General features: G+C 46.0%; 1 protein-coding gene across 1 annotated transcript in view; it reads left to right on the top strand.

The window, feature by feature from the left end:
• Nucleotides 1-5,815: 5,815 nt before the first annotated feature.
• The window catches only part of ADD1 (adducin 1), a 45,333-nt gene continuing 39,886 nt past the window's right edge, over nucleotides 5,816-11,262 (top strand). Inside the window, 1 exon segment of the mRNA XM_015561596.1 lies at nucleotides 5,816-5,923. The gene's annotated coding sequence lies outside the window, so the exon portion shown is untranslated.

Here is an 11,262-nt window from a genome sequence, read left to right as displayed (position 1 = left end):
AGTGTTGTGGACAGGTTCAGGCCTTGGCCTGAGGAGTGGGCACAGTCCTCTCATTGCCATGTGCAAGTCCCAGCTTGAAGGGCAGAGCCCTCCCATCACAATTATAGCCAACAGCTGTAGTTGTAAGCTTAAACCTATGGTCCGAACATGTGGCCCCACGTGCCTGAGTGATGTGGGCTTGATGGAGTTCAGGTGCATGTAGTTGAGTAGGATCGAAGCCCAGGAGAATGTTTGTAAATATTGCGGTCATGCCCTTACTTTGCCTCGTAGCATCTGCTATAAAATAAAGGCATGGCTGTGGGCGTGGTCGCTGTCTCTCAGAGAAGCAGCGTCCCACCGAGACCCAGCTTTCATTCTCTTGTCTGTTTTTTTCTAAGCCTTTCAGCCGCCCCACTCAGGTTCACCCCGTGCTGGCGCGGCACACTTTAGAAAGATCTGCCTCCATGCTCCCAGGTCGGGTTCCAGCCTCAAACTCTGACCTTACGGGGAAACAGCTTGGGGGAGGGCGCAGCCATTGCGAAAACAACCCCTGTAGGACTGACTTCCTTCCGCTGGGTCTCGGCTGTTCATCTGTATGTGAACACCACCCATGGGTTTTATATAAGTAGATATATACATATACATATACATATATATATATAGCTTCATCTACTAAAATTGTGTGTGTGCGTGTGTGTAGATTACCTCTACAGTCTTGGAACACATAATTTGAATGTATTTTATTACAAATAAAGGAGGAAACTGAGGTACAAAAGATGATCAACCGTCTCCTCGTCAGGCAGTAGATTATGAGGCAGTAGTGGGTGCTGCTGGTGCAAAGTTGAAACGTCCTGGTGGGAAGTGAAGAAACATGCCTCTGTGTCTCCGAGAGAATTGGTGATGAGATAACTGGAAAATATCATTCACCCAAATGAGTTCCAGATGGGTTAAGGAGAAATGTTTAAAATTCTAGAGATTGTGGAGAAATAACAAAGTAAAATAAAATGTTTGTCAGAGATAGGGTCTTAAAACTTTCTTGCTGCATTTTATTAGCCATGTGCTTGTGAAGGAGTGATAACATTTTCTTTAGAAGCAAAACTCAAAGGAAAAAAAGGTTTACAGAACTAAATATGCAAAATGTTAAACTATTTACTCATTAAAAATAAAATTATAGAATGCCAAATATAACAAAAGGTCAATACACATACTTTTCTTTCAAATTTGTTGGAATAAATACATCAAGATTTCAATAAAGAGGTAGGCGGACAAAGAAATTAATAGACCCTATGGGAAATTTCAGATGTAAATATACATGAAAAGCATTCATCTTCGTCTACTAATCAGAGAACTGCCAGATAAAGTAGCCACTTCTGATCCACCAAAGTGGGGAAAGTTTAGTGATAGCTCTACTTCCTTTTCAGAGTATGTGAGTCAAAGAGGAAGTGAAATTTTATATTAATTCTATAACCCATTTTGGGGCTCCCTTTATTGTACATTTTTGTCAGGTTCACTCTTTAAATGGTTATTTAAAGATGTCCTCTTCTGCTATTTTATTCAGCAACTGCTCTTTGAGCTCCCACTGTAGGCAAGGCCCTACAACTACGACTTTTTAAAGGAGTCACATTTTCTGGGATGTTTCTTTTATTTGTGGTGTTACAGTTATCTGAGTCACATTTTTATTGGCTTCTTTAAAATATGCTGTAGTTTTTGAGAAGTGCTCCGAACTGTTGTGTGGAAATCATTTGAAGTATGTCATACTCTTGGGATCTGGTTAGAATTTTGTCCCCTAAGTAAATGAGGTGTGAATATTCATTTAAGGCTTGGGGTGAAACACTTGACTAGATGGGTCATTTCTATCCTGTAGAACCCTGAGAAGTCAGGCTGCAAGGTCAGGGCTCTGAGATTTTTCTCAACACACAGTAGTATAGCATAGTTGGGAAAGAATGACCTATTCACTCATTTCAAAGCCGGGCGAAGTTCAGGTTAAAAGTGCTGGTGTTACTTAGCTAAGTATTAAATGACAGATGGGAGGGATAGGCGTCCTCTTTGCTCCTCTGGGCTTTAGACGTTCTCCTTTCCCGGCACTGCTTAATGCTCCGGCCTGCGTCTGGAGGGATTTCTCCCGCTGTTCCAGTGACCAGTCGCCCCTTAGTGTATCTGGGTAAAGTCACCTGTTCACAGAATGGGAATCTTTTTTACTGTCCAAGTTTTTTCCTCCCAGTTGAAAAGATTTTATTTCTAAAAATCTAATCTACAGCCTCATAATTTTGAGGTTTGTAAAGCATATATGCATATACAGATGTTAGACTTCTAGTTTTTAGTCATTTTGTTTTTATTTTTAAACAAAAGGGATATGCAAAAATTATAGAGTTTTCCTCAATCCCCAAGTTAAGTACTTCTTTTTTTTAAAATATATTTTTATTGATTTTCTACAGAGAGAAAGGGAGAGAGATAGTCAGAAACATCGATGAGAGAGAAACATCGACCAGCTGCCCCCCGCACATCCCCCACTGGGGATGTGCCTGCAACCCAGGTCCGTGCCCTTGACCAGAATCAAACCTGCGACCCACCCAGTCCGCAGGCCGACGCTCTATCCACTGAGCCAAACCGGTTTCGGCAAGTTAAGTACTTCTTAAAAAACGGGGTTTATATATGGGAGCTATTGACATTCATTTAGATAAGTAAAGTAACTCTAGGGAATTGTAACTACCAAAGATTAATTTACTTGTTAGTGTTAAGTGTGTTTTATTATACGTGTTTTTTTAAAAAAAATGTATTTTTATTGATTTCAGAGAAGGAAGAGGGAGAGAGAAGCATCAGTGATGAGAGAAAATCATTGATTGGCTGCCTCCTGCATGCCTCACACTGGGGATTGAGCCTGCAACCTGGGCATGTGCCCCAACCGGGAATTGAACCGTGACCTCTTGGTTCATAGGTCTACACTCAACCACTGTGCCAGGCTCCATTGATTTTTTAAAGAGAGTGGAAGAGAGGAAGGGAGGAAGGAAGAGAGGGAGGAAGGCAGAGAGAGAGAGAGAGAGAGAAACGGATGTGAGAGAGACATATCGATTGGTTGCCGCCCACTTGCACCATGACCGGAGCCCAGGGAAACCTGCAATCCAGGTTCATGCCCTTGACTGGGAATCTAACTCTCAACCCTTCAGTGGGTGGGCTGACACTCTAACCACTGAGCACACCAGTCCATGCTGTATTCCAGGTTTTTGAAAGCCACGGGGAGGAGTTTTAAGTCCTGGCTATCAAGCTTATGCTAACCAGTGAATAGGACTTCATGTTGAGTGTATCATGCCCACTCCTCAACAGTCTTGTGAGGTAGGTGTTATTGTCCCCCTTCTACCGATGAAAATACTGGCGCACAAACAGTGAACTTGGCCGAAACCGGCTTGGCTCAGTGGATAGAGCGTCGGCCTGCGGACTGAAAGGTCCCGGGTTCGATTCCGGTCAAGGCCATGTACCTTGGTTGCGGGCACATCCCCAGTAGGAGATGTGCAGGAGGCAGCTGATCGATGTTTCATCATCGATGTCTCTAACTATCTCTCTCCCTTCCTCTCTGTAAAAAATCAATAAAATATATATAAAAAAATGACAAGACAGTATCTGTCTATTGTGAATAAATCAAAATCATACCTATTTAAAAAAAAACACCTCCCCCCCCCAAAAAATAAAAAAAAAACAGTGAACTTGCCCAGGGCACATTTCTAGTAAGAATTTGGGCTGGACTTTGAACTCTGATGACCACAAAACCTTCCTTCTTCCCATTTATTACCACCACTTTTCGGCAGTTGTAGTACCTGAGAGTCACCCACGCATGTACTTACCACCTACTGGCCTCACTGATTTCAGGCAGATGGTAGGTGGAGAATAGAGCTATGGCAACCACTTGGAAATAGCCAAGCAAACGGCCTGTTCTAATTCAGCCTTCAGGTACTTGGGGCTGCAGAGTGCAGGAGAGGTGGACAGAAGCCCTTGTCTAGCCATGTTGACTTCTGTCTTTTTTGTGTATTCGCCTTGTTACATGGCTGCAATCCAGTTGTGTCTATGCTATTTGAACAACTTGAAGTATGGGCTACATTTACTCAGTAGGTCATTTATATGATTAAGCTTCATCCCACTGTTTCATAACTCTTAAGATGTGCCCCCAGTATAGAGCCATATGTTTTTCAGGGAAATACTCTCACCTTAGGCTAGTGTTGTTAAACAGGGCCCCTAATGTGTTTCACTGGAGCGCAGGGTAGTTTTATTTTCTTATTAAATTTACTTAGAATTTTCTATACTCACGTGTCTGGTCAACCTGTGCTTCTTGTCTTCCTGCAGTCTTTATGGGCTTCCCTGTAAGCACCAGTACACTTAGTGGTGAGGTCTAGAAGTCTCCTTTCTTGCTTTTCTTATTTCCCTACCTCTGGGAATTGTACTTGCTTGAGTCTCCAAGTCTAGCCCAGTAGAGGCAGATAAAGCTACTTTTGCTCTGTATACCAACTTTGGGAATTGACGTAATTCTTAGAAACATAAAACCCAGGTAACTCAAAACACAAAACCCAGTTTGATACACAGACTGTCCATTTGCAGTTTGGAACTTCAGATTTGGATCTGTTTAGTGAGCTGCTCGATCCCCAGAGCCTCTGCAGTCATACGTCAGTTGTGATTGAATGAAGCAGTGACAGCTTTTCTGAAGTCAGATAGATGCCTCTGGCGTCCAGTTTTGCGTTGCCAGTCCAGAATGGTAGACCTGAACTGGATTTGTTCCTTAATATCTATTGACTGAGGACCTATTCAGTGTGAGCCCTGTGAATGCAGGAGTGAACGAGGCAGACAAGGCTGCCTTCTTGGCGGTTACATTCTAATAGAGGAGACAGGCAACGAGTTTCTGATAGTAACCCTAGTAATACGCTGGAGTGCTTCCTGGGGTCACGCACTGTGCCACGCATGTTACATGATTCACTCTGAGGTGGTTCTGTGTTAACCTTGTTATTTCAACTGTGGGCGCTGAGACCAGAGAAGTTAAGACCACTCATCCCCCAAGCTTACAGAGCAGGAGTCTGGCTCCATGATTAGTTTTCTGACTGTGGTGATAAGTGTCCTGAAGAGAGAAAATGCAGAACACCCTGGGTGATTTCAGAGACCTGAGAGTTGGGGTACTCGGATTGGGTTGCCAGAGAAACCAGTGTCAACATTTGGAGGTGAAATTTGACCTGACACCTGGCTGACAGGAGTGAGGCACTCCCAGTAGCTGGATTCAGTTTGTTCTGGGCAGAGAAAAGCAGTTCTGAAAGCTCTCGGCGGGAAAGCTGGGAGTGTGCAGACAGAAGGGAGGCTAGGAGATCTGGGTCTCAGAATGGCAGCTGCCGGCCACACTGGGAGGCCCCGGCTGGCTGTGATCAAGATTTCAAATTTATTCTAGGGCCTGTGGGAAGCCAATGATGGGCATCAAGCAGGGGTGGGGCACAGGATGATGACATTATTGTGGAGAAAGAGTTTAAGAGTAGAAACAGGGATACAAGACATGGGGAGAATTTAGAGTTGTTCCCAACTCGTTAGGTTTGCGTGAACCTCTTTGTACCTTTGTTTGCTTATTAACCAGAGTGTAGATGAAATATAAATATCTCAGTGCTTAAAGAAAATGATGGCAAACAGACTAGTTTCATCCCCCTTTCCCGCTCCCCAACAACAAACGCCAGTCCTCTCTCCAGCCTTAGCTCTACTGTTCTCTGCCTGGCGTGCCTAACACCCTCGCCACTGTGATGTCACCTTCTAACATTCTGTGTGATTGACTTACTATCTGGTTTCCTGCCAGGCCCCCTCTGCTGGAATGTAAATTCCCTGAAGGCAGAAATCTGTTTTGTGCCCTGGTATTTCCCAGGCTTCCAGATGGAAGAGCAATGCCTGGCCCTGTTAGCCTCACTGTAGGTGCTCAGTACATATTTGATGGGTAAGTGAATATAGAGTCAGTGGAAAATAAGGTAGTTTATCCTTTAGCTCCCAGGCAGCTGCATTTGAAGTCACATGGGATCTGCAGCTGCTCTCCATCCTGAGCGCAGTCTTCTAGACTTGCATTCTTCCTCTTCCTCAGTGCTGTCATGTCTTTTGAAATGGCACCCTTTTGATTAAGTAAAACTAATAAATAGATGTTATTTGAGGCATAATTTTTCTTTGTCTAAATTTATTTTTGGCCTTTTTTTCATTTCTGGTTTTTAGACTTTTATAATTTTCCCCTTTAATTATCAGTTGGAATTTTTGAAGACTTTAGAAGTTATTTGGATATTAATGTAGGAAGGTGGTAGTGATAATGTGAAATAAATTATGTGAGAAACTAATTTTATCAGTTGTAGTTATGACAGATATCAGAAATTTTTACTTATTTGTCTCAACAACAAAAATGTGAGCAAGAAGGAATTCAGTGCTGTGGCATGCGCACAGGGCTGGCCAGGACACTTGGTCCTAGTTTTGTCCAGTGATCATAGCCACCTTTTATTGTGTGTCCACTGTCTGCCTGCCGGACGCTCTGTTAAATGCTCCAAATAGCATTTCTGACCATATCCCTTAAGGCTGTCACTACAACACCCAGTTTATCAGAGAGGAAGCTGAGTCCCAGGGGGGAGTTAAGCAACTTGTCCAGGATCACACAAGTAGTGAGCAGCATGGTGACTAGACATACACCAGGCTGCTGCTCTCTGCCATCTTCTCTCTTCTCTGAACTTCAGTTTTCCTACTTTTAAAATGAAGGCGTCAGTGGTTAGAGCACCAGCCCACACTCCAAAGGGTCACAGGTTCAATTCCCCATCAAGGGCACGTATCTGGGTTGCAGCTTCTATCCTGGGTTAGGGAGGCAACCAATTGATATGTGTGCCCCTCCCTCTCTCCTTTCCTCCCTTCCTCCCTCCCTCCCACTTTCTCTAAAAATTAGTGGGGAAAATATCCTCAGGTGAGGATTAACAAAAATAAAAGAAAGAAATAGAACGAAGGGGTAACATTTAAACTCTGACAGAGAACTTCATCACATTGAGAAAGGCTCTGAGGTTCTCCACAGCCCACTAACCCCTCAGTTGAACCCACTTTTGTGGAGCTGCTCCTCTGCGACCACAGTGTGAGGTGCTGTCAGGCTGCAGAAAAGGATGAGGCCCGGTCTGTCTGTCCCGGTGGGCGAGGGGCTGTGCTCCCCTAGTAGCTGTCGGCTCCTGGGCCGGTGTGGCCAGTGCCCTGTTGGTCAGCAGTAAACCTTGCCCGTCATTCCCGACACCAGAGGAAGGGACATCAGGCCTGCTTGGTGGGCAGAGGCAGGCACCTAGTGCTTTGGGGGGGGAGCTGTGCAGTGGAGCCAGCATGGGTTTAAAGACATGCTCCTCCTCCTCAGTGCTTCTGGTGGGAGCAGTCATTTTGGAGGAGAGACTATGGGGGGTTCTTTTAACCCTGTACGCTCCCAACGCAACTTGAGAACTTGTTACCTTGCTGTTTCTACCTCAGGCTAAGACAGCCTCTCAGAACCTACGTTTTATCACCTGTAGTCAGGAGAGGGCCACCCTACGGAATCACTTAAGATATGTGCATGTGTAATGCTTCCAGCAGTGAAGGTTAATTTAAAAAGATGTGTTCAACTCTAAACCTTTAAACAGATGTTTGGTATCAACATGCTACTGGAAATGCAAAATACTGTGTACTCTGTTCATTTGATACCTCAGTGATGCTTATTATTTTATTTATATTATTTTTAAACATATTTTTATCAAAGGGAGAGAGAGATAGAAACATCAATGATGAGAGAGAATTGTTGATCGCCTGCCTCCTGCACGCCCTGCACCGGGGCTCAAGCCCACAACCCCGGCCTGTGCCCTGACTGGGAATCAAACCAGCAGTCTTTTGTTTCATGGGATGATGGCCAACTAACTGAGCGACACTGGCCCAGGTATCTTTCTTTTTGAAAAATTTATTGATTTTTAGAGAGATGAAGGGGGAGGGAGGGAGAGAGAGACAGACAGACAGACAGAGACAGACATCGATTTGTTGTTCCACTTACTTATGCAATTCTTGTATGTGCCCTCCTGGTGATTGAGCCTGTAACCTTGGCGTATCGGGCTGACGCTCTAACCACTGAGCTGCCCTGCCAGAACTTGCTCTCTTTTCTAAGTTGTACTTGCTGGGACATGTGATGGCCACAGATGGTAGGTAATGGAATTTACGGGCAGATGTTATGGAGCCAGGCAGCCTGAGGTCAGACCCTAGCAACCCCGTTACTGCTTTGGGCCTCAGTTTTCTTATCGGCAGGAAAAAGTGAATTCATACACGTAAAAATGCGTTTCTAATCAGTACTTACCACATAGTAAACAGTGACTGTTTTAAAGGGGATTTTGAGCCGTTTTATCTGTTAAAGAACATCTGGAGAGACAGGAATAGAAATAATCTGATCAGAGGAATTAAAGCTTTGAGCTCACTGTCCCAAGCAGGACGTGTTTCGTCAGCCTGAAGCTGTGCAGAGGAACCTTAAACACAGGAGGGCGTCTGTCCTGCGAAAGTAGAAAGCGCACAGTGAGGGTTCTGACTCGTGGTAGTGGGTTCTCCTTTATGTAGGGGGTGGATCCCCTGTTGGGCTCCCTCCTGCCGGTAGAAAAGGGGTTTGATTCCCTTTTCATTGACTGGCACTGCACCCCTTCTAGAATGTTAGGTTTGTGAGAGTTTGTGATGGATTTCTGGCCTGGGCATCCCAGTCTCTTCTGCTTCCCACCCAAGGCGCCGGCAGGGCGTGGGCTGTCTCTGCAGCGCTGTTCCGAGCCCTTTGCCAGGCTTAGCCCGAAGGGTCGGCTCCTCTACGCCTGTTTAAAGTCTTGCCACTCTTCAGGGAAACACTATACCATATGGTTTCACTTACATGTGAAATCGAAAAACAAAATAAATGAACAAACAAACCCAAAACTTAAAGATACAGAGAACTGATGATTGCCAGGGGGGAGGGGTGCAGTGGGGTGAAAAAGGTGAAGGGATTAAGAGGTACAAAACAGTCATTGGGATATAAAGTACAGCCTAGGGAATATAGTCAATATTGTAATAACTATGGTGCCTAGTGGGTACTGGACTTATGGGTGATCACTTAAGGTCTATAAATGTCTGATCACTATTTTACACCTGAAATTAATATAATGTATGTCAACTGTACTTGGGGAAAAAAAATCTTGTCATTTTTTTCAGCAAAGACTTCACTGTGACTTTTTTTAAAGCTTTTTTTTTCTAGCTTTATCTATATACTAGAGGCCCAGTGCATGAAATTCGTGCACGATGGGATCCCTAGGCCTGGTCAGTGATCGGAGCTGATTGGGGTCAGGCTGATCAGGGCCAGGCCGGAGAGGAGGCAACAGTTGCTGGGCCAGGTGCAGAAGGGACGGACGCCGGACGTTGACGCCCCATTGTCGGCACCCCGTCACTGTGCAGTTCCCTGCCTCCCCCTTTCCTCCCTCCCTCACTGCCGTGCTACCATCATGGTGGCCAGGCGGCGAGCCAATCAGGGTCTGCTGGGTTGGGTGAGGGACAGGGTATGGGAGGTTGACTGCTGGCCCAAAGGAGGGAGCTGGCCCTTGGCCCCTCTGGGAAAGGGGCCACAACCACCACCACCCACCCCCAGTTCCCCGTCCCAGCCCTGAGGCCTGCTGGCCGGGGGGGGGAAATACTGCAGGAGGTTGGCCAGCTGGGGGAGGTTGGCCATGGGAGTGCACTGACCACCAGGGGGTAGCTCCTGCATTAAGTGTCTGCCCCCTGGTGGTCAGTGTGTGTCATAGCAAATGGTCATTCTGGTCGTTCCAGTCGCTTAGGCTTTTATATACTAGAAGCCCGGCGCACAAAATCACACAGCCCTGCCCACCCATGCCGGTCTTTGGTCGTCACAGCATTAGGGCCAAGGGCTTTTTATACATATAGATAGATATAAAAGCCTCAGCGACCTTTACGACGGCACAACCGGTCGACCAGTTGCTATGATGCGCACTGACCACCAGGGGGCAGACACTCAACATAGGAGCTGCCCTCTTGTGGTCAGTGCGCTCCAATGGCCAACCTCCCGCAGCCCCTCCCCCTGGCCAGCTGGTCCCGATTGCCCCGATTAGAACCTCCCGTGACCCCTCTCCCTGGCTGGCTGGTCTCAATTGGCCCCGATCACTGGCCATGCCGAGGGACCCCACCCATGCACGAATTCGTGCACCAGGCCTCTAGTTGAGGTATAATTGACAAAACTGTAATATATTTAAAGGGTCCTCATGACGATTTCATATGTGTATACATTGTGAAACGATTCCCACAATCAGGTTGGTGAACACAGTCATCACCTCACTTGGTTACTTACTCGTTTTTGGTGAGGGATGTGAGCCTCACGGAGCTCTTCCAGAGAAGTTAGGGTGTCCCTTGTAGCAGGTACCCTACTTCAAGAACAAACAGTCGAGTCACTACTATTTGTGAAACTTTCTCCCAGGGCTTGCTTACAAAAAATGAATTAGAAATTGTGTCCCTGTTCTTCACGGGCCCACAAACTGGTGATGGAACAAGCATCTACACAAGTGGTTTGGTCTTGTTTGAAAATGGCTGAAAGGAGGTGAGAATTAGGTGTCTTGGAACACAAGAGGCCAAGTGCCATGCTCAGGGCCTTCACAGAACAGGAGCTATTGGATTTGGGGCTTGAGAAGGAGTGGGGCTGAAAGGTTTGGAGGAGAGACGAGTTCAGTCAGGTCGTTAAAGCTCCTTGAGTTGGTGCCAGGCACCATGTGTGAAAGAAGGGGCCATTGACGACTCCCTCACTGTGCTGCCTCTTTTGTGCTGCTGTCTTTGAAGCTCAGTGGGTGTTCATTCACCAGGTGACTGCCACCTGTCCTGAGCCACCGGGAAGCACCTGCTTAGCTCTAAAAGCATCTCTCTCTTTTTAATAACTCTATCTATCTATCTATCTATCTATCTCTTTATCTATCTATTAATTGATTTCAGAGGAAGGGAGGGGGAGAGAGAGATAGAAACATCAATGAGAATCATTGATCACCTGCCTCCTGCATGCCCCCTGCTGGGGATCAAGCCCGCAATCTGGGAATTAAACCGTGATTTCCTGGTTCATAGGTCGATACTCAACCACTGAGCCACACTGGCCAGACTCTAAAAGTTATTTCTTGCCCTGCCTGGTGTGACTCAGTTGGTTGAGCATTATCCCATGTTCTGAGAGGTCCCTGGTTCGATTTCTGGTCAGGGCACATAACTAGATAGTGGTTTGATCCTCAGTCAGGACATGTATGGGAGGCAACCTATCAG

Source organism: Myotis davidii, unplaced genomic scaffold (assembly GCF_000327345.1).
Source record: "Myotis davidii unplaced genomic scaffold, ASM32734v1 scaffold937, whole genome shotgun sequence".
Taxonomy (NCBI): domain Eukaryota; kingdom Metazoa; phylum Chordata; class Mammalia; order Chiroptera; family Vespertilionidae; genus Myotis; species Myotis davidii.
This window is presented reverse-complemented; position numbering and strand designations above follow the sequence as displayed.